Raw genomic sequence first — 25,243 nt, 5'->3', positions numbered from 1 at the left:
TACGTCCCGGGGCCTTGGTCGGCTCAGGAGGCGAGGTCTCCTTGCGCTACGATCTTGCGCCCCTGGCCGACGTAGCCATTGCCCTACCTGCCTATGCGCACCAGCTCCGCGGAATCAGGAACCATCTCACGGCCCTCATGGGGACACACAACCAGAATGAGTATCTCTATAACCTTTTCCTCCCACTCTCCTGGCAATTGCAATACATAAGTAACAGCTTCACTGAGCTCAATGATACATTTTCCATTCCGACACCCGTTGGTCGTTCTCGTGTGAAACGAGGTCTCTTCGACTTCGGCGTTGAGATTCTGAGTGGCTTGTTTGGCGTTGCTACAGCCCGTGACATTTCTGGCTTCAAATCTGATCTCACTCATTTAGCTTCAGCCCTAGAATCACAACGCCGGGTCATTAAACTCCAACACACTATGTTACAGAAGCTCACGACCCAACTCAATGAAGTCACGTCCACTTTAAACAATTTCACCGATATCTTACAATGCCACCTTTCAGATCTCAACGTTATCTCTCAGTTCTTCTACCTCAAACTCAACATGGATAATGTCCAACTAGCCATTGACTCTCTCTTGTCTCAAGTCTCTGCCTTGGTTCGTATCCTGGTCGATGCTATCAATGGACGTGTCACTGCCGACTTAGTACCTGTCTCAGCTCTCCGTTCTGTCCTGGAATGGGCTCACTCCACCTTCGGTCTCTCCCCAGTCCTCCCTTACTCCTCCCTTGAATATTATTATCCTGTTCTCGAAGCCACTCTTCTCAACACATACGTCGTCGTCCATATTCCTCTCCGTTCTGCCATAACCTTTCACCTTTTCCACATCATTCCCTTCCCTTTCCGCCTCAACAACTCCTTGTTACAGGTATCTGTTCCTTCAAAATATTTCCTCCTCTCCCGTGATCGTCTTTCCGTTGCCTTCCTTTCTTCCACAGACCTCCAGCAATGTTCCTCCCTTACTCCGACCTCTCGTCTCTGTGCTGCCCACCTTTTCGCTATCTTCCCTAGCAGTGCTACGCTCTGTGAGTCTGCTTTAGTTCGCAACCATTCCATCTACTCGGCCTGTTCTTTTGTCCCAGCTCCTGACCTCCCGGTCCACCATGCTCACCTCAACCATGTCCAGTACTTCTTCTTTGCTGTTCCCATCTCTGTCACAATCATGTGTCCTGGTTCTTCGGTTCGATCCGTCACCGGTAGTGGTCTCTACAACGCACCTGACTATTGTATCGTCAAATCAGAGTCCGTCATCATTTCCGCCACTCGCCATCACCAAGCTGTCCGTCAACACTCCTATGACATCTTTCAACCAATCAACATGCCTTCAACCCTACCATCTGCCAACATTACCATCACCTCCCCTAACTTGCGCATGCTAACCTTCCTCAATGACAGTGATTTCATTATGGATCAATTTTCTCTGGCCTTCAGCCGTTCATGGGTTCATCCAACGGTTGTGTTTCCCCCTGTGGTTATCGCTTTCATAGGTTTTCTACTCATCATATGTGCAGTGCATTGTTGTGTCAGAAAAATGGAACGTCGACTCCAGGAAATCAGAGTCGCTACAGGCATAGTACCCCCTACACACGACGTAGAAACTCCCCGTACTTAGTGCCCTCACATTCAGTGACTACCAATGCCATCTGATAATTAACCAAACTGTGAACAGAACTCTACATACTAGAAAATGATGGTATTTCTTTAATGCATTACTGAGTGACAGTGTATCCTACAAAAAAAAAAAAATGAACGAAGAACAATGGAACTCTCATATCTACTCCTTGTTTATCATGTATCAAACTATTATTGTGTAAATCCCATTATGTCTTAATCCTTGTATATCTTATCTGTATATATCCTTCTAATTCCCTCCCCTCAACATGGCCATGTCTCCCCTGCTGCCTCTGTATCATACTTCTCCCTTGTACAAACCTCCCGGTCCTGCCTTACTACTATAATCAACCACCATTTAACTCCTGGTGTCAGGAGACACCATCTCAGCTACCCGGGGGAGTAGTGTACCCCCTCCACAATATGTCTACCCCCGATGTATAAATGTCCCCCCCCCCAATGCATACATGCCCCCACTAAAACTGCTGACTTAGCACGCTTTCCCAGGACCTGAAGCCTGGGCAGAAGGCGTTTTTGCATCAGTTCTTAGCAGGCAGCCAAGACGGGCAGACTATTTTACTGTGAGCTTGTAATAAACTCCTTATCTAGCTGTTTGTACACGGAGTTTCTATCACCAAAGTATTACAAGTTACAAATTATTTGGAGAAAGACAGAGGGGGGGAGGGGTGTAATTCCCTGCATGGTATTAAAGTGGCTGTAGCGGTGCTTTTGGTGCATATAGCTGGCAAGGAATGGTGTCAGGTGAGTAAACTGGTGAGTCAGTTGGTGAGGCTGCAGAAAATAGCAGCAGCGTCCACCGTGGCAGCTAAAGGGTTACCTCCACACCATACCTACTTAACCCCTTCACTTCCACCACCTAGTGAGCAGTTTTTACCCTCTCTAGCCCTTAACGATTTTACTTAACTGGTGAGGAGATGCCTTCGCGTGGTGGTGTGGTTCCCCTGGGTGGACAGAAGCAGGTGTTAGTCCTGCCGGGGCACAGAACCCCGTCCACCTGCCCTGCGTCCTGCCAGCAGGACCTGGTCTGGCCTGGCGGGGCGCTGCGCCGCCTGCTGCGTGGGGGCAGCCGCTGCCTACGCCGTTGTTTATGCTGAGGGAAAAGGCTCTCCGGCGGTCATTTCCTTGTTTCTCACACACGCCACAGACAATATCCTGTGCCCCAAACACCATACATGTGTCCTGTTTTCCGCCCACACATCACACAAGAGCAAGATATGTACGTGGATGTGTTGCAATCACTTCCTGCAGGCAATACATACACGTGGGTCCGTTCAATGCACGTCATGCACGTAATGGATCCACATCACATCCATTACACTATCAATCACCAGACAACATCACAGCACATGGGTGTGTGACAGCTGCACCACAGCACATGGGTATGTGACAGGTGCATCAAAACACAAGGGTGTGTGACAGGTGTATCACAGCACATGGGTGTGTGACAGGTGCATCACAGCACATGGGTGTGTGACAGGTGCATCACAGCACATGGGTGACAGGTGCATCACAGCACATGGGTGACAGGTGCATCACAGCACATGGGTGTGTGACAGGTGCATCACAGCACATGGGTGTGTGACAGGTGCATCACAACACATGGGTGTGTGACAGGTGCATCACAGCACATGGGTGTGTGACAGGTGCATCACTACACATGGGTGTGTGACAGGTGCATCACAGCACATGGGTGTGTGACAGGTGCATCACAGCACATGGGTGTGTGACACGTGCATCACTACACATGGGTGTGTGACAGGTGCATCACAGCACATGGGTGTGTGACAGGTGTATCACAGCACATGGGTGACAGGTGCATCACAGCACATGGGTGTGTGACAGGTGCATCACAACACATGGGTGACAGGTGCATCACAGCACATGGGTGTGTGACAGGTGCATCACAGCACATGGGTGTGTGACACGTGCATCACTACACATGGGTGTGTGACAGGTGCATCACAGCACATGGGTGTGTGACAGGTGTATCACAGCACATGGGTGACAGGTGCATCACAGCACATGGGTGTGTGACAGGTGCATCACAACACATGGGTGACAGGTGCATCACAGCACATGGGTGTGTGACAGGTGCATCACAACACCTGGGTGTGTGACATGTGCATCACAGCACATGGGTGACAGGTGCATCACAGCATATGGGTGTGTGACAGGTGCATCACAGCACATGGGTGTGTGACAGGTGCATCACAGCACATGGATGTGTGACAGGTGCATCACAGCACATGGGTGTGTGGCAGGTGTATCACAGCACATGGGTGTGTGACAGGTGTATCACAGCACATGGGTGTGTGACAGGTGCATCACTACACATGGGTGTGTGACAGGTGCAACACTACACATGGGTGACAGGTGCATCACAGCACATGGGTGTGTGACAGGTGTATCACAGCACATGGGTGTGTGACAGGTGTATCACAGCACATGGGTGTGTGACAGGTGTATCACTACACATGGGTGTGTGACAGGTGCATCACAGCACATGGGTGTGTGACAGGTGCATCACAGCACATGGGTGTGTGACAGGTGCATCACTACACATGGGTGTGTGACAGGTGCATCACAGCACATGGGTGTGTGACAGGTGTATCACAGCACATGGGTGTGTGACAGGTGTATCACTACACATGGGTGTGTGACAGGTGCATCACAGCACATGGGTGTGTGACAGGTGCATCACAGCACATGGGTGTGTGACAGGTGTATCACAGCACATGGGTGTGTGACAGGTGCATCACTACACATGGGTGACAGGTGTATCACAGCACATGGGTGTGTGACAGGTGCATCACTACACATGGGTGTGTGACAGGTGTATCACAACACATGGGTGTGTGACAGGTGTATCACAACACATGGGTGACAGGTGTATCACAGCCACAAACAGTCCTATATCACAACCTTCCCCCCCATACCCCCTTCAACAACCTCCCTCCACTGACACCCTCAGACATCACACACACACACACACACACACACACACACACACACACACACACACACACACACACACACACACACACACAACACTGCCTGGTACAAACACAATCACAACAACCGCAGAGGCCTGGACAATGCTTCACAAGTCCACAACATGTACATCAACAACAACAACTCACAATACACCCTCATCCCACACCAGGCAAACCCCAACCACTCCTCCCCAGACAACACATCCTTTCCCATAAACATCACCTGGCGATTGGAACTCAAACTCGCTACAGATCATCTCCCCAATACCATCATCATCATCATCATCATCATCATCACTACAAAAACACAGGCCATACCAGAACGATCACTCCTCACATCCACAAACAACAAAGAAGCAGACTGAATAAAATTCCCTAAAGAAACAGAACAACAGGTCAGCACACTAAGCAACACACCCATCACCAACATTAACAGACACATTACAAAGTTCAACAGCATCAGATTCAACTCAGACAAACTCCACATTCCACGAGACAACACAAGTTATTACAGTCCAGATTTTAACCGGTGATTGCCCGCCTCATAAGTCAGTGCGACAGAATTAAACACAACTCAACTCTCCCACACACACAAGACACCATCACAAGGCTCCAAGAACTAAACAGTGAGATCATCAACAAAACTAGTAAGAAAATGAAAACTGGAAAGCCTTTGTAACAACTCTGCCACTCTACAGACACCTCTCGCCTTAATAATTAACAGTATCATTAAATCACAAACATGCATTTCCAAGATCCACGCCCCCATAACCTCCAGCATCCATCACATCCCTTCCTACAAAAAACAAACATACTCATAAACCACTTCGCAAACATAAGTCACTTAACACCAATATGTTGGCAGTCTTTTCCACTCCACCACACTGTAACCCCCTTCACTATAGAACAAACACACATTACCAAAAAGGAACTCTACAGTCACACGTCCACATGGCATCAGCAACCTATACACTTGAAACCTTTAGCACCACAAGGCATCCAGTCCTTCAAAAACCTCAGCAACTACTCATACACACACTGTAGCATTGCCAGTGTTTGGAAACATGGAACAATCATCACTATACTTAAACCAAACAAAGACTCAACATTCCCTTCTTCATACACACCCATAACACTACTTAGCACACCATCCAAAATAACTGAACACATCACTGTCAACAAAGTCACTGTCCAGGTCCCCCTTGCTCCTTCACAACACGGCACATCAACACAAAGGCACACAAAACAATCACCACACAAACATTACGAAACCCTCCGCAACAATATCCACTTCCAGACATTGCAACACTAGCAATGAAGAAACACCTACATACGCACTACACATACAGGCCAACACAACTCCTCGATGACAACACCATACTACATCCCCCCCTCCTGACACCCACCCATCGGAGGTGTCCTTAAATAGTGATGATGGAGTTCACCAGCCAGTCTTAGAGCCCAGTGATGATGGAGTTCACCAGCCAGGCTTAGAGCCTAATGATGATGGAGGTCACCAGCCAGGCTTAGAGCCCAGTGATGATGGAGGTCACTAGCCAGGCTTACAGCCCAGTGATGATGGGGTTCACCAGCCAGGTTTAGAGCCCAGTGATGATGGAGGTCACCAGCCAGGCTTACAGCCCAGTCCTCCTCAGCTACAAGCTTAGCTTTGGGTTGGGTGGAACCACAGATGACACGTGCCCTGCTTGTACAATAGGTTCACACAACATAACACACATAATGCAGCACTGAACACCACCTGCCACACCAAGACACACACATCAATGGTGTGGGGAAGCTATGGCACCACCTCATACCGGCAGTTGCTTACCTGCGGTCGACGGGACTGTTCAGCCAGGTGGAACAAGACTAAGCAACAACAACAATAACTGAAGTTAATGCTACATGGGAGTCACCTTACAATTAGCGTTTTGATTCTACGGATTTACTTTCTCAACCTACTCATCCAGCAACGTGATGGACTTCCGTTAAAGATGAACAAACGATGTAGCCGTCGCTAAAACATATTTAGCAATCACTCACTCTTTCTATCCATTTCTCTCTCTCTCTCTCTCTCTCTCTCTCCATTATACCCAGTCGACTTCAGCGGGGGGTGACCACAAACAAATCATCTTTACCCCATCTTACCCTCCATAATCAGGCTGGCCTCCCTCCAACTCACACCACCCTCACTCATACACCTCTCCACCCCATCCTCGGTCTTCCCCTTCACTTTTACACGACGCAAAGTATGGATTCCGTACAGAAGGCGTGGATGTAGAGGGAGTGCATGTGTGGAACATGTATCTGGGCTGTTTGTTTGTGTTTTTTTTTCTTTTGTCCCGATCCTACCCATCCCACTGTCGATGATGATGATGGTGGTGATGATTATCAGGATGATGATGATGATGATGGTGGTGATGATTATCAGGATGATGATGATGATGATGATGATGATAATGCTTTCAGTGCTAATGCTGCTGATGCTGTAGGTCAAGTAAATGAAGTCCAGTGTCCGTCATTCCTTGACAAACAACAATGATCCACTAACCCTGACACCAGAATCAAGCTTTTATACTTTATTCTGCCTCCTTCAGACGATTTTATTCAGCTTAGCAACCATCCTTTCAATCTAGAGGGGTTATATGTGGTGGTGATAGTATTTGCTGTGGTGGTAATAGTATTTGCTGTGGTGGTGATAGTATTTGCTGTGGTGGTGATAGTATTTGTTGTGGTGGTGATAGTATTTGCTGTGGTGGTGATAGTATTTGCTGTCTTGGTGATAGTATTTGCTGTGGTGGTGATAGTATTTACTGTGGTGGTGATAGTATTTGCTGTGGTGGTGATAGTATTTACTGTGGTGGTAATAGTATTTGCTGTGGTGGTGATAGTATTTGCTGTGGTGGTGATAGTATTTGCTGTGGTGGTGATAGTATTTGCTGTGGTGGTGATAGTATTTGCTGTGGTGGTGATAGTATTTGCTGTGGTGGTGATAGTATTTGTTGTGGTGGTAATAGTATTTGCTGTGGTGGTGATAGTATTTGCTGTGGTGGTGATAGTATTTGCTGTGGTGGTGATAGTATTTGTTGTGGTGGTGATAGTATTTGTTGTGGTGGTGATAGTATTTGCTGTGGTGGTGATAGTATTTGCTGTGGTGGTGATAGTATTTGCTGTGGTGGTGATAGTATTTGCTGTGGTGGTGATAGTATTTGTTGTGGTGGTGATAGTATTTGCTGTGGTGGTGATAGTATTTGCTGTGGTGGTGATAGTATTTGCTGTGGTGGTGATAGTATTTGCTGTGGTGCTGCTAGTTACTCGTTACTCTTGGTTACTCGTCTTACCGCTGTTGCAGACTTTAGACAAACGTATACACTTGGAAATTTGCCTCAAGAGTCCTTTTGCCTCACTTGGCCAGACGAGCGAGGCCATGTTGTTTTGGTGGTGATGTTCGGTGACCTCTCCTTGTTTGCTATCACAGGCTAAAACACACACACACACACACACACACACACACAGTCCCACTGAGGCAGTCCCCCTGCACTAATTCCCCCCCCATCTCCCTCTCTCACTCACAACACAAACACGTGTCTCGTCTAGATTAACACCATCCCACATCACTATTCACCATCGCACCCACTATCACCATCACTAGTGGTCTAAGTAAACATCATCACAATCATCATCATCACCACAAACCTGCATCACCATCACAAACCTACATCACCACCACCACCATCATCATTAACACCAACACAAACCTACATCACCACTACCACCATCATCATTAACACCAACACAAACCTACATCACCACTACCACCATCATCATTAACACCAACACAAACCTACATCACCACTACCACCATCATCATTAACACCAACACAAACCTACATCACCACTACCACCACCATCATCATTAACACCAACACAAACCTACATCACCACTACCACCACCATCATTAACATCAACACAAACCTACATCACCACTACCACCATCATCATTAACACCAACACAAACCTACATCACCACTACCACCATCATCATTAACACCAACACAAACCTACATCACCACTACCACCATCATCATTAACACCAACACAAACCCACATCACCACTACCACCACCATCATTAACACCAACACAAACCTACATCACCACTACCACCACCATCATTAACACCAACACAAACCTACATCACCACTACCACCACCATCATTAACACCAACACAAACCTACATCACCACTACCACCATCATCATTAACACCAACACAGGTACTCGGGCACACCTCAACCCTTACCTCCATCACAACCTCCTCCTACCCCTTCCCCTCCACCCACACCACCTGCCCCCTGTGCTGCACCACCCAACACACATCGCACACACAACATAAACATCCTTCAATTAAACATAGACGGCATAAACACCAAAAAACAAGTCCAATTACACAGATAAAATTGGCTTACGAAGGGAGTTCATCAGGAGATCTAAAAAATGTGCTCACTGAGCGTACATCAGAAATCGTCCCAAAATATGTACCCAGCGTGACTTGTTCACGAGTGGATCCAAATACTGCAGTCATGGAATGGCCCATTGAGTGTCTGCACAGGCTAGGCCAGCAGCGCCCTACTATTACTACCACTATTACGGGCCCTGCTTACCACTGCTATCACTACCACTATTACAGGCCCTGCTTACCACTGATATCACTACCACTATTACAGGCCCTGCTTACCACTGCTATCACTACCACTGTTACAAACAGTCTACTACCATCATTAAAAAAAAAAAAAAAAAAACTCCCCCGTGGCAGCCACCTTGTCGTGGTGGGGGAGCTTAGGTGCCCTGGTGGTGCTGGCGGGGTGCCATGCCGGCCACCTCGCTAGTCAGGGCACAACCAAGAGCTGCCAACTGCCTGGGCAGAGGGGGAAAGAATACTTCACCAGTCAACCCACTTGGCGTATGAGGCGTCGAAAAGGGGCCTTTTTGTCTCTCGTCTTTCTCTTACTGTTCTCTTCTGTTCTATTCTATCTCGCTTCTTGATAGTCCCCTGTTTCTTCCGGCCTTTATTTCCCACTTCTATCAGGTTAGGCATCTGGTTCCATGATACAAATAGTTAAAGGCTTCCCATTGACGCTGGGCCTTTCTCCTTCACACCACTTTCACGCCAAGACCACTTCAACGCCAACCTTAGTGCCATAGAGCCACATTATGGCTTGGTGCTAGGTCTTCAGTATTCCTTCCTTCCTTCTCTTATTACAAACACTGACCACTACTACTGTCACCATGAAATACCACTATTACAAACACTACCTACCGCTACTATCACCACCAAACCATTAAAAACACTGCCTATCACTGTTATCACCAACTAATATCACCATTACAAACCTGCCTACCACTATTATCACCATCAAACCATTATAAACACTGCCTGTCACTGTAATCACCCCCTAATACCACCATTACAAACAATGCTCACAACTCCTAACACCATCTAATACCACCATTACAAACACTGCTCACCACTCCTAACACCATCTAATACCACCATTACAAACACTGCTCACCACTCCTAACACCATCTAATACCACCATCACAAACACTGCTCACCACTCCTAACACCATCTAATACCACCATTACAAACACTGCTCACCACTCCTAACACCATCTAATACCACCATTACAAACACTGCTCACCACTCCTAACACCATCTAATACCACCATTACAAACACTGCTCACCACTCCTAACACCATCTAATACCACCATTACAAACACTGCTCACCACTCCTAACACCATCTAATACCACCATTACAAACACTGCTCACCACTACTGTCACACCTAATACTACCATCATAAACACTGCCTACCACATCCTCTCCATGTCTTCTCAGCAGCTTTCTCTAGTTCCTTGTGGGTTTATCCCACGGGTCCATACTATTCCTGACCCCTGCAACACCGCACACCTTTATAGTATTCCTAACTAAACACTAACAAACACTAAATAAATTTTGTACATGAGCCCAAGTAAATGATCGCAATGCCTTCTCTGACTTTCGCTCCTATCCACCTGCTACTACTTTCTTTCTCACTTTCTTTGTTCCTAGTCTTTCTCTCAGGGCAGGCTACCTTCTTTCATTATCCTCCCAGTTTTACAAAATTACCTTAACTGCATTTTTCGAAATGATTCATATTTTAGCGACAAAGGTTATAGCTGCGTACTTGCCAAATATGAAAACGAGATATATAACTAAACTCAGAGATACAGTATTGACGCTTTAACGTTAATCATTACAGTGTCCTCTACACGAGCAGTGATTATGATAGGGTTACCGCACTGTAATTTTATACTGTTTGCTGTCGCAAGCAATGAGAGAGAATCAAGAGTGATATTGATGGGAAACAGCAGGAAAACGCAAGAACGCCCTCTTAAGCTATGCTGGTGATATTCGCATCCATTTCCACTCCTGTATCACATTTCAACATCTCCTTGCTCAGTTTGACCAGGCTGCTTCTCACTGTGGGTATACTGTATAAACAACACTGCGAAACTAAGCTATTTGTTCTCTGTCCAACTCAGAGGCCTGCCTGTACGGTACTTTACAACCATCACCCTCCTCGGCTCTCATCTCGAAGAAACACAGAAATAAACAAAATTCAGCGTTCCTCTCCTTCTTCTCTATCCCGCCCCAGTAGGTCCTTTCCAGTGGTCCGCGAGGGTCAGCACCTCGTGTATTTTGCCTGTTGTATAGGCTACTTGTTTATTCGCTCTCATCTTACCTACACAAGGCTTCCCTCTCTCTTTTGTTGCCCCTGAACTACATCGACCTCATGAAGTGTTTCAAAATCGAGCCATGCGTTACTTCCTTCACGGTCCTTGGTCAACCTAAGTAATGCGCATACTCACTGAACTCAATATGTGTCCTGTTACTGATCGCTTTCATATGCTCGGTGTCATTTCGCCAAGCAGTATCTGATCATAATTAATGTTTGATCACATTTCCGTCCCCTGCCCCTCCCTTTTCTTCCCTGCTGGTTGCTGTTCTCTCTCTGATGCCACTCATCCTGACCGAATCCTGCGCACTCGTGTTCCCAGAATGGCCTCCTGGTACAGAGAATTTGTTCAATAGCCTACTCTCTTCTCCCCAGCGCTGAGGCAAATATCCCTCTACAGTAGTATCCATGCTGAACTTGTCATACCCTCTCTTGTTGACACTTCTCCCTGTGTGGACACTTACAATTCCTGCTGTTCTTTATACGCCTTCTGCCACTGCTGCTGACCGTCCACCTATCCCTCCTCAGTTCTCCATCACTGAAACACTCAATAGCTTGTACCTACCCTACACATCCCATTCACGTTTATACTGTTATACTGACGGTTCTGTCCTCCCTAAAGACCGAGGTGATTGCTTCGCCTTAACTTAATCCGCTCCTCCCATATTCTCCACCTCCCACCACCTTCCCACCTAGACCAGTTGTACCCAGTGTGAAGTGTGTTCTCGTCTTTGCCGTTGACTTCCTTCTCTCAAAAGTTCTCAGGCCTAATTATCAGCTATTCGCAAACAGCCCTCGGCCTTCTTTGCAACTCTCCCCCGTCCCACTCTGCGTTCCTTCTCTCCCCTTACTCCCATCTCCATCAGGCTAACAACCTCGATCTCAGGCTCTCTTCTGTTTGGATTCCAGTCCATGTTGATCACACCCAGCTTGATCAGGTTGACCTTTCTGGTGTCGCCTGCGATCTCCTTCTCCTTGTCCTTAGGCTCCCCGTGTCCAAGGCAACTGGCAAGCAAATCTATAGGCTAGTTAGGACTCAGACCTGCGTACTGATTCTTTTATTCAATATATTACCACTATGCCGGGAATCGAACCCGGGACTCTCACCCTTTTCGTGCCCATAATGGGGACGGAGGAACTCTAGTTGCAAGATTGAGACAGTGTGAGTTACAAGATTGTGACAATGTGAGACAACTTTTACCTGGTCGTGGTGTAGTAGACTGCTGCCTGGCTCTTACCTGAGAGTCCCTGGTTCAGTTCCCGGCATAGTGGTAATACACTGAATGATTTTTCCTGTGTAAAGTACAGGTTTCCCTATTCGTCCGGCGTACTGATGTTGAATGACCCACCAGCGTCCCCATCCAGCAATATGACAACTACTGTGGAGTGAGACATATACGGCAAGCACCCACCGTCATCCGTCTCTGTGATGTGGTCGTCGACTCGTCGCCCGCATTTGTCTGTGGTATCGCTCCTTGAGGTGGCCAAGCATTGCAAGCTCTTTAACGCTTCCTTGGCTGACTCATTATCCCATCACATCAACATTAATCTGTCCTACTATTGCCCCCTTTAGACCCCAGGTTTATTGTTTACTGTCTTGTGTGCCATTTCATTGCCAGCCCTATTGTGCTGGAGGGCATTCTCACCTTCTAGTGCCGATTCCGTAGTTTTTGGTTTGGTGGGACACGGATAACTTTTTATTTTTTTATTTTTTTTACGTACCCTTGAATAGGTCTTAATGTGCTATTCATGATGTTTTCTCTTTCAAATTTTACTCATGTAGTGTCCCTTTACTGTATTCATTGTTAAAATAAGTACAATAAATTTTGCCCATTTGAGACAATATTATCACAGTGCCTTCATACCCGTTTTGTTTGGCCTTTAGCGATAAGTTCCCGGGCCTTATGCTGAGAGGTAAATTAAGAATCTAAATATATGAGAAAAAAAATAAAAAACACCCGTTTCCTTAGCCCTTGATCCCATACCACCAGGAAGATTTTTTTTCTCATGCCCATTAATAGGATTTTATGTTCTGTACTTACTGCTCTGCTGTATCTCCATTGCACTGTATTATTACACCCGCACACGAGAACGCCAGGGATTATGTGTTTGGTCTTGATTTGTTTGTCCGTTTGTTCTTCTGTCTGTCACTCCGTCCGTCTACTGTATAGTCTATACTCTATCCCAGCGTTTCTCAACCGGGGTTCCGCGAGAGGTCGCTAGGGGTTCCGAGAGAAATAGTGATAAATAGGCTAATCATATGTAAATGCATTTTTGAGTCATTATTGTGCTTACTTTCATATTCATAATTTTACTATACACGTACAGCATATTCTTGGAAAATTATTGGGTATTTTCCTAAAGTCTTAACCTGTTACATCATTTAAAAGTATAATAATTATAGGGAATATACTTTGCGACGTCTATACGGCGCCAATGTGAAACCGCCTTTAGTGGTCAGTAGACAGGAGCTATACGTGACGGATTCGTGTATCATCAAGTGACTCACTCGAGAACAGGACACATGCACGGTCTTCATCAGTCCCGTATGTACTTCCTGGTGTAAATGTACAGTCCCTCATTCACCCATGTTATTTAGTAAATGTTACCCATCATTTAGGGATTTTATATGAATTTTAAAAGTTTAAGTATGTATGATTTTTTGTTAGTTTATGAGAAGTTTGTGTGTGTGCTTTCTTTCTTCCAAGGTTAGTTCTCCGGTTTGCCTTAATTTGCTTCAGTTTTATTTGCTTCAGTTTTTTTATTTATCAAGCTATTGTAGTAGCACTAGTAGTTATTGCCAGTTTTTGTTCTGTTTATGTGTTATATTTGATATTGGTTATTTATGTTTATTTTTTTGTGAATGAAAACGTCTGTATAAAGACTCTTGAACAAACAGTTTGATTTCAGTTATTTATTTATTTATTTATTTATTTTTTTGCATTGTCAATAAACTTGAGAAAAACTTTTTTTTTTTTTGGCAACCAATTATCAGAAAAAAATGTATTATGTTCTCCTTGTAAGCTTTAAGTTTACACAAGAGAAAAATATTAAACATCTATCTATCTATCTATTGCCAGACGCCATAATCCCGTTAGGGGTGGCCATTTGACTCTGAGTTATTTGTTTTACAGGAAGGGGCACTAACCCTCCACCAACCCACTTGATGACACGTAGGGAACACGTAATTGTTTGGTTATATGGTTACCACCCAGCGTTGTAAATGGTTTCTTGGCTTACAGGAAACCATTAGGCTTGTCACTCAATGTAAAGCCACCAGTAAAGGAAAGAAAAGCAATAAGAAGTGACAGGAAAGATGGGAGAAACAGGAAGAGAGGAGGGCAGGCACAGAAAAAGAATGATAAAGGCTGAGGAAGAAGTAGGCAGCACTACATCAAGTGAGTGGATGATGGTCGCCACCACCTACCACTATATTAAACATGATATACAATAATTTTTATGTAAGAGTTCCCTGAGACATGAAAATTATTTCAAGGGTTCCTTAACCCTAGAATGCTTACGTTATTATCCTCACAGTACTGCTTTTGCCGGGAGAATTTTACCCAATTTTGGAAAATTAATAAAAAAATACTTAGACAAATTTTTATAAAATTTGACAATGCAGATATCAAAAGTAACTCGTATACTTCCTTCTTACATAGTAATAACCATCAGGGTAAGAAAATAAATTTTACCTGAATTTATTTAGGAGGTACTAAAAAAAAAATGCTTTTTTTTTTTTTATAACATGAACATTAAAATAAAAAACACTAACTATGGGCTCAATTGCCACTGGGCTTGGTGGCCCCCTCCTTGGGACGTTGAAGCTTAAGACTAGGTAGGTGACTCCCCTCACATATCACCCTGGCCTGAAATGGGGGAAACGAAAAAAGGGGCAATGTTGGGTGAAAAACACTTTAAACCCAAATATCATGGTGATAAATGCGAGATGAAACCACACCACTACCTATGTAGGTAGGGGGTAGGGTGGATTGAAGGTATAGGGAAGGACAGCTCCAAAGCTCTTATCATAACAATATAGCAAATAAATAAATCGCCGAACAGGGAAATTTACCCGACGTAAGCATTCTAGAGTTAAGGGTAAAAAGGTTGAGAAACTCTGCTCTATCCTATGCCAGCCTGTCTCTTTCTGTTTGTCCGTCTGTCCTGCCGGCCTGTCTGTCTGTCAGTTTATTAACATGATAATGAAATAAATGTTGAATGGAACTGCATCAGATTTGGCATTTTGACAGTGGATCATCAGAGGAACGATTTTTTTTTTTTTTTTTTTTCCGAGGAGAGCCATAAATCATTGGATAAGAACAAAGTCAACTCAGTCATTTTTTTCTCTCATTTTGACCAGACTTGGTGGCGGGAATGAAAGACAGAAAAGGGTGAAACATGAGAAGAGTTTTCCGTCCGTTCGTTCATTCCTCTGTCCCTTCGTTCGTTCCCGCTCAACGGACCACAGTTATGGACATATTTTGACGACTGAGGTGCCAAATGAATCCTACCCCACTGACAGTATGCTTTTGTCTAAATGGTAAACATAAGAAGGTCAGCCCCAAGGTAACAATGACCAATAAGTAAAAAAATAAATAAATAAATGAGGCCATGGAGCAATATTTACACGGGTGGAGCTAACATTTTGTATCACTGGAAAGGGCGCTCAAAATACAGTAATTTGTGCCCTCAGAAATTTGATCAAACTCACTGGAAATTGCTAAACTGCAAAAAATAAAATAAAAAACAAAATAAAATGCGCCCATATGTCGATGCCTTAATATAATGTGGAGGAAGGCAAAGAGGTTGGTAGGGAGGTACCCAGAGACGAGGGTATGGAAGTAGGAAGGCAAGGAAGAAGGTAAGTAAAACGACATGAAGAGAAGTTGGTAGGGAGGTAGGTAGTGATGTAGACAGGGAGGAAGTTAGGGTGGGAGGTAGGAAGAAATGTTAGCCGGGAGGTAGGCAGCGAGGTAAGTAAGTAGCTGGGTATGTAATATGTAGGAAGGGAAGTAGGTAAGTGGACAGGCAAGGGTAAGAAAAAGAAAAAAAAAAAAACGTCCTTGGGTGAAGGGTTAAAAACATCTAGTAATAATAATTAAATTTTTCTGTCATCATGAGTACAAACGAACAACAGGCAATGTAAACGCAGAGTACCAGGATCGTTGTTCCCTTGACTGGTTTTACTTCTACAGTTCACAAATATTACATCTTGCTGCAACAGTACAGGAGGAAATGGTACAAAAATAGACAATGTTTATGAATGGAAGGCAAAGTTGTAAAAGTGAGTGTATGCAACATGAGTCTATGCGTGTGATGGGGGATGGTGGGAAGAGGAACAAATGACCGTATTTTCGTTGGCGTGGGAAGATTTCGCGATGCCTCCTCCTTGGTGATTAATTTTGCATTTTACACCTAACCCTTCTCTTGTATAATTGCCAAGTACCCACACGGCTGCATCAAAGAAATACCAGAAGATTATTTAGGTGGTGCAAATTAAAACAACTGAGAAAGAGACGAAACGAAATCTCCGAACCCAGCTTAAAATCTGGCCCATGTGACGTGAAGCGGGACGACTGTGGAAGCTCTACAGTGCTGGACAGGCTGAGACGCTTCACCAAACGTGTTCAAGAATCGAGGTTTCTAGATAATACTTGTTTTCCATCCTTAACGAGAAGCTGGTCGACGAGGGTTTAGCACAAACAGTTCACAAAAGGGTACTTAATCCCCTTCAGCAGCGAGATAACTTGATTTATGAAGGAGGGGAATTTGATCTGTGTTGACAGTTCTGTTGTATTTAGCTTTGTCAAAGAGCGGGAGGCGTGGCAAACTGTATACTCAGACATAAAACTTCAGCACACAGACAGCGGTGGTGAGCGGGGAGGGAAGCTGCAAATGGGCGGCAAAACACACCACACCACATCACAGCACACGCCTCACCTCGCTCGGCCACAGCACAGCACACGCCTCACCACGGAAGGGACACTACTCACAACATTACGCAGACACTCAGGCTACGGGCTGCTTCACCTCCCTCTGCCTTGGCATACAGACAGCACCCTTGTTGACTTTAGCAGTGTTGTAAAGCTGGCGGGTGCTGACACAACGTTGCTACCAGGACTACACCCGACTACGTTATTACACTAATGACTGCACCTTCAGAGCAAAGTACTGTATACACTTCACTTTATATCCTAAGTTACACTGAGTACATGTTAAGCTACGTTTAAGGTACTAAAGTTGTGTCCTATTTTAGTCGTGCTCAGTTGAAGGGGGTCGAATACTAGCTTGAAGGCTGGTTTGAAAATACATTGGATGTGACCGCATTATATATATATATATATATATATATATATATATATATATATATATATATATAAACAAACAGTTCTTTCCCTCGTGGCACTTTGAGGGGATTATATCATAATCTGGAAACAGTTTGAACCACTTACGCATAAAATAACCCAACACATCAGCGTGGATCGTACCTGCATCGCGACTTGAGGATCATTGTCGTTATAGGAAGGCCCAGGAACCATGAGGGTGAGAGGACAGCAGTGTAGGACCCACACCTGCCCCCACCCTCTGTGAGGATGCAGGCTGAATGATAAACGAGAACAAGGAATCACACAAAAAAAGTGTATGAAAACAAGAACCACGGTAGAATGAAGAACCACAGGAGGCTCCCACATACCTTTCCTCAGCGACGCAGCTACGGTTGACAATACATTGGCTGACTGAGCATGCGACTAAAATGTGACATTACCACTACTAGGCTACCAATGCTATTCTACCTATGTGGCGGCTAACACCAAGTGTTACCCTGAAAGGCAGGCAATCTGGCTCTTCACACAGACACTTTTAACCTACAAGCTACTGTTCCCATGATTCACATTTAATGATCTCTTACATCAACAAAAATATAATTCGATACTATCCAGCAGTTAATTTTAAGACACCAGTAATGTACAGACACATATGACCAGTCCATGAAATGGTAAACCTGTTTTCTGCCAGCAGAAAAATAAACTAATGATGTCTGGAAGTACTGTACATAACACGCACTGTTGCTGACGATGATGTGTGAGGTGACTGGCGGCACAACACCACTGCTGCCTCACATCTCGCAACAACCTGCACTAACTTACACTACTACACCTGAAACACTGCTACTTAGCCTAGTATACATCCACTTAGAAGAACACTTATACACTTGTGGATGTGGCACCTACTGTACTTCAGAATGGAGGAGTGACATTATATTGAAGCAACAGCTCTAAGTCACTAATGCAATGTTGTGTGACTATAATGCTCATGGTAGAATAACAGGTTAGTACCATCATTGCATTGAGATGCAGTTATGTATTACTAAAGATTATCCTAATTAAAAGTGCAATGAAATATTGTATGTAATCATACTTGTTATTTTCGGGTAGTGTTCTCGTTGATGAATTAGAAATGAGACTACAGCCTTCAAACGACTGCAACGGCAGAGCTAAGATTTCAGAAATTGGGTGTCCAAGGAGTGGCCAAGCCTAATTATGGAGCGGCTCAAGGAGATCTCTTTAGAGAGGTCCGAGGGTATTCCCAAGGATATCTGGGGTGGCCACTGGCATGAGCAGGCATATTTCATGATGGCCAGTGCCAAACTGGCCAACCTTCTGGTTACGCCACTAAGCGACTGAGTGTGAAGGAAAACAATCAGCATAAATTTCAGTAATCTTACTAAGCAGAGAGAAAAGTTAATGGTTGAATTCCTGTGTCAAGGAGTATCGAAACTATACGATGTTAATTAAGGCGACCCTAGAATCACGATAATAAGGCAATAAATAACTAGAGACAAAGCATTAGTAAACTGAGAATCGCTAAAAAAAATAGCTTGCCACTCAACAAACGGCCGTCAGTCATCACGTTTTTTTTCGTCTCAGTTCTTGTGTAAAATAAATGAATATGCCACATTATGTGATCGTCCTGATTTTATGAAGAGCGAGGTCAGGCAGAATGAAAACCGGGAGAAAGTTATTTTAGGAGTTGGTGATGGTAAGGCTGCCTTTTTAGCGATTTATGTCAAGAAGTACGGCGGTATATGACCCTGGCAGTTGCGCCGCCATATTTTAATTATATTCAATCAATCAACGCAACGAAGTTTTATCTGTTTAACCTGAACTGAGAATGCAGTATGAAACACTCAGGACGCATTGACTCTTTACGTCAGTTGCAACAAACAGATGTCTGAATCACAGCTTAATGATTGTAGTGGATGGAGGCCGGAGATTGGGACTAATTAACATTGTATTTGGCGGTCGTTGTATTAGTGTTTAATGTCCGTCATGTTATTTGAGAGGCAACACAAGCCTCTTCCCTCTCGCCGCTATCCCTTATGCCACTCAGTGTTGTGAGTGCGTGACCTCTGGGCCTGCACCTCCCCCTTGCCTAGTATGAGATCTGCCCATACAAAGTACAAGACAGAACCATTACTTGGATGTACACTCAAAGCAAGGTCCCCCCCCCCTCCTGTGCGAGAGGCCTTGTAACTCACGGCATTCAGGTTTGGCAACGTGCATCTGGAGTCACGGGTGAGGGTGAGGAGTGGCGCCAAGGGGGTTGGGGAGCTGATCTGCACGAAACACTGCTTGTCCCCCCTCCCCTCCCCCTCCATACACTCACTTCGAACCAGAATTCAGCACGATTGAAATTACATTTTATTATTATTATTTTTTTTTTTTAGTAAATAACCCACTATAGACTTAGTACTGTATTGTGGGTAAACGTGATTACATGTTACGAGATACCGTATAATGGAATATCTATAATGTTGAATTACAATACAAATCCGTTCAATATCTGGCCTGAAACACTGGAACCTGATATAAGATGTGCAATGCACCAACTAGTTCATGCCTGCCAGTCCTCCCCTGCCTGTTACTGGTGGAAAACAATGTATGGAGACTTTACAGCATAAGTATCTTACCAAACTTGTGTTAGGGGATAGGGATAATCTTTTTTAACCACAACTGATAGTTATATTGCGTATCTGGAGTAAGCATACATCTCATGCATTTGGGTTTGTGCGTTGGCAGAAATGTGGTTCACCGCCTCAAAGGAACAGATTGAGAGAAAGGTAACAAAAATCTTGTGAGGGTGCGGGGTATTCGACGTATAAGTATTGTGGGAGTGGGAAGGTGTGGTCGCTGGCGAATGATTGTGAGAGAATGTTCCATATTTCAAACAGTTATGACCGATCTGAAATACGACGTGAAGCAGTATTTGGTGAAGATCAAATCCCCCGCACCCCACACGGTCATTCCTCAGCACCATTCCTGACGTCAGGTACAGCGTTAATAAAACTGAATGCCGCAAGTCACAAGGCCTCTCGCATTTAAGGGTTACTTTCTTATATGAATGACTGTACATTTCTTCCTGTATTATGCTTTGATTACCTCACATAATTTCTTTCTTTAGTTATTCATACCTAAAGAAATCAACATCTCCTTTACCTTGCTAACATTCTGGGAACAATAGTAATAGAGGTTGTTCCTCCACTGTGAGACAGATAAATGAGGTGACACTTGGTTCTTGCAATGAGAGTACACGGCTTAGTTCCTGTGTGGCAAACCAAAAGTTATCCAGATCAGAAGTTCCTAAATGACGACTGTGCATGAGCGGCTGATGACGTCACAGTGAAGACGTCAAGGACACTCCCCCCTGTGTCGGCCTTTTCTAAGACGTTAGGTTAGGTTAAATTAATTAGGTTGAGGGATTTGGGGGGCGAAGACCTCCTCCAGTTAGGAAGGGGGAGGAAAGATATTCATATGACCTTTCCTAACGTCTTTGCAAAGGTCCAACGCAGATGAGGAGGGAGGAGCGTCAACTTGATGGCACGTCGAGCACGCGCTGTAGTCATTGAGGAACTTCTGGCAGGAGGGAACTTCTGGTCTGCTACACCGGGTGGCACGGACACAACTGCACCTACACCACCAACATCACCGTCATGTATTTCGTTACTCTATATGTTGCCCTTCAAAACGCTCACCAGAGACAGACAGGCAGGCAGACGCCTTCCATTAATAATTTGTGGTTATATCATGGAACGGCGTGAAAAAATAAGAAGTGTGGTGGAACTGTTTGCTACCTTCTAATGTTTTGTTCTCGTGCTCGGTGAAGGCGCTTGTCTAACGACTGATATCATGACACCATCTTCTTCAGTAAATTCTGGGAGTGCAGCACCGAAGCCTGCACAGGTGTTCATATAAGAACCTGTGTCCACGTCCGCACCGGTACTGTACTTGTACAGCCGTGGTCAGATTATGCTTTTTCTAAATTAGCAGAACCACTGAGTTGCCATTTTTTTTGGCGAGTGGCAGCATGTCAGCCCTGCAGCTAATTCACAACTGCCGTGGACGGGGACGAGGCTGTGGTGGTGTAGCTTCATGGTTATGGTCAGTGAGTACTGACATCTTACTGGCACGGCAGGGGAGGGGGTTGTGCTGGGAGTTAAATGTCCACCACAACACACATTGTCAGTAATAAATTATGCAACACAGGGTTTCATGTATCATGAAAGATGCATATACTGTGGGCTGAAAATTGTCTGCTTCCATATTTCAATATTCAGCAGATGAATGGCTCATCTGAAAATATAAGTATCAGTCTTATTTACTAAATGAGCAAGAGAAGTCAGCGGAAGTGGATGAGGCAGGAGTGACGCCTCACACACGGGTGGAGACGCCTGTACTGTACTGTTAAATACTGTAATATAGTTGATGGATATATCAACTGTATAGCTCACCGTACCACCAACACAAGGTGGTAGTTATGTCTGCCTTTATGGCCCAGCTCAGTGGCTCTGTGAGATAGGCTACGTTCATTCAAAGTTCAGCATAGCTTGAGCACTGGCCTGCTGTACAGTACATCCCGCCACCTTAAGTTAAGGACATGTGGTGGGTTAACCAGTTATGAGTCACGGAGATGAATATATTGAACACATTTATCATCAGGTTGATCCTCGCAACACTCCCCCTGCGTCCTCTTCTCTCTCCCTCTTCGTCCCCTCCGTCTCAGTACCCAATCCACTTCAAACCTTTCAACCCGCGGGTTTCTTATATAATAAATTTCTATCGTCGGAGAGTTGTATGCAGCTTTAGAGAGACGTCTGGCATTGATGGGATTACAAACAGACGCGCCAACCCCTGTGGTGCCAGAAATACTGAATAAATCGTGTATGGGTAGCAGTAATGTAACGAAAAAGTTGGTCATGATAAAGTGTTGTGTGTGTGTGTCTGACCTTGTGTGAAGACGTGCACCCGACCCAACCCTCACCCGCTGATGGCTCCTATGTCATCATTATAGCACTTTATTCTCCACGTTTTTTTTTTATTTTGCATTTAACAGATACATATAATGCTATAAGTACCGTAATTAATTTCAATTATTCATTCTGAACATTCCGTATATACTGTATATGTATATAGATTGATAGGTAGGTAGATAGGTAGGTAAGTAGGTAGGTAGACAGATAGATAGATGGACAGACAGACAGACTGATATGTATATATGTATAATTATAAATTAAGTACTCCAAAATCTTTTGAAAGAACGAACACAGAGTGCATTCGCTGAAGGTTTCATACGAGTAACATTGCGTGACAGCCGGGGTCACAAAAGGTGTGGTGTGGTGTGGTATGGTGTAGAGTGGTACGGTATAGCGTGGTGTGGTCTGTTGTTTGGTGTGACTCCAACCATAGGCGGGTCAAAGCTATGTCACACTTGATGCCACACTAAACTTGTCTACGATACACTACACCATGACCTGGATGATGCACAGTTCACGGGTCATCGATTATTGACATTATTAAGTAATTTTGCTTCGACAGAGCTGCTTGTAACTTATTCTCAGAACCACTCTAGGCATTACTATGATACTGAAACTGTGAAGAAATGTAGAAAAATAATCTGTCAAAGAATCTTCAGGTGGGTAATTATCTCCCATCACTGACAATGGAGTCCACACGACAACTTTTCAGTCGCGAAAAAGTGTTACGAGTGATTACTGGAGTCAGTGTCGAGTCAGCCCATCAGCATTCTGTCACCACGGCACCAACCTGTGGACACTGAGCCAAGCCACACTGACTCGCACGGCGTTCTTAGAGGCTTTTTTTTTCAAAATATAAGACAAAGATGTGGTTGATGAACAGCTGCAGGTGTTGCAAGCACTGAAGCCTGGCAAAGAGAGTGCCTGAGCTGCACCAAAGATGTAAAGGTGGTGAAGTGTGGTGGCTGCGTGACAGTTGAGGCGCACATCACCGCAGTCCTTAATATGCCGCTCCAGCCTCAATGATTCGCAACTCACTCACGTCTCGCCTCATCTTCACCTGAAAAAAATGTACATATAAATCCTGAAACCACCAGTGACTATCACCTTGCCTGTGATTGTTCTACATATTAAATAATATTAGTGTTCTGATGCACAGACAAAATATATATGTATTATAGTGACCAACTTGCAAACACCTGACATGGGCTGCAGGCAGCTCTATACACGTTCAAACCGTGTGTAATGGGTAATGAAGGGCAACTGATACGTTGCGCCGAAGACCATCACTTCCTGTTGCTGGAGAATTAACCCTCCCCCTCCCAGTGCTTCATGCATGGCTGCTGGTGTTGAAGGATTTTGGAGTGTAAGGTGAGAAATGTATTTGGAAATCAATACTGTCCAAGTGGCTGTATTTGTGTATGTCATCGAGAGAACTTCGGCTGAGTGCAACCATGTGAGAACACGTGAAAGGACATACTACTACACTTTCTCAAGTGTCCGTCCCAGGATAGGACTGAATCTCAGTCAGGATGATTAATGCATCACAAAACATTGTAATAACACTGACATTCCCATTAAACCATTGCAGCATGCAAGGAAGGTGAAGTTCATTGTTATATTACAATCTGTGTACGCAGTATGACGGCCACTCCAGTGAAGGGCATTGATACAGTGAGGGTTTGTTATTTGCCACCAGAGTATATTCTGTGTCGGGTACAGTCCCATACAGTATTACAGTTCAACCTCTGTGCAGATGAGGGCACATATACTGTGTATTATTGATACCGGTACCGTAATTCTGCTTACGTTGTGTTGAAGCAAGTGAGTGGTGGTGGGAGTGAGCGGGTTGGTGAGAGGGCAAGGTTGACTGGGATGCCCTCCATGAGTGGGTACCATTGCGTGACAGGGCGGCGAGGCGTCTCCAACATCTCTAGCCAGTGGTCACGGCCAGGACCCAACACCTGCGACCCGATCACCACCACACCCAGCAGCTCGTTGGCGCCGACCCTAGCACAAAGCACCACCATCATCATAACTGTTAGTTTTGTCATTACTGACGCCAATGGTGCCACACCACAAATACAACATCACTATCAACATCAGTGGCGTACCGAGGGGGGGGGAGGGGCATGCGGCCATGGCCCCCCCTTTTGCATATATATATATATATATATATATATATATATATATATATATATATATATATATATATATATATATATATTAAAGGAGCCTCTGTGGTACAGTGTGCGTTTCGTACACGGGTGAGCCAGGGTTCGCGCCCCGCTAGGGTAATAAACTTTGGGAGTGTTCACCCGGCCACTTACACCCGCGAACCAAAGTTTCTGTACCCCCTCGATGGAAGGAAGTGGAAGTCAGGGTTAGAGAGAGGGCAGGTGAACGGACAACCGTGAGTGGTACTTTGGAACTGAGCTACGAGGCGAATAGTGTGAAACCTAATGACACTGAATTCGAAACATTTCCATGCTATTCACCTGCAAAACATTACGCG

This window comes from Coenobita brevimanus, chromosome 101 (genome assembly GCF_032717465.1).
Source record: "Coenobita brevimanus isolate Jiangsu-jjx chromosome 101, ASM3271746v2, whole genome shotgun sequence".
Classification (NCBI taxonomy): Eukaryota; Metazoa; Arthropoda; class Malacostraca; order Decapoda; family Coenobitidae; genus Coenobita; species Coenobita brevimanus.
The sequence above is the reverse complement of the archived record's forward strand: the minus strand, read 5'-3'. Positions refer to the sequence as shown.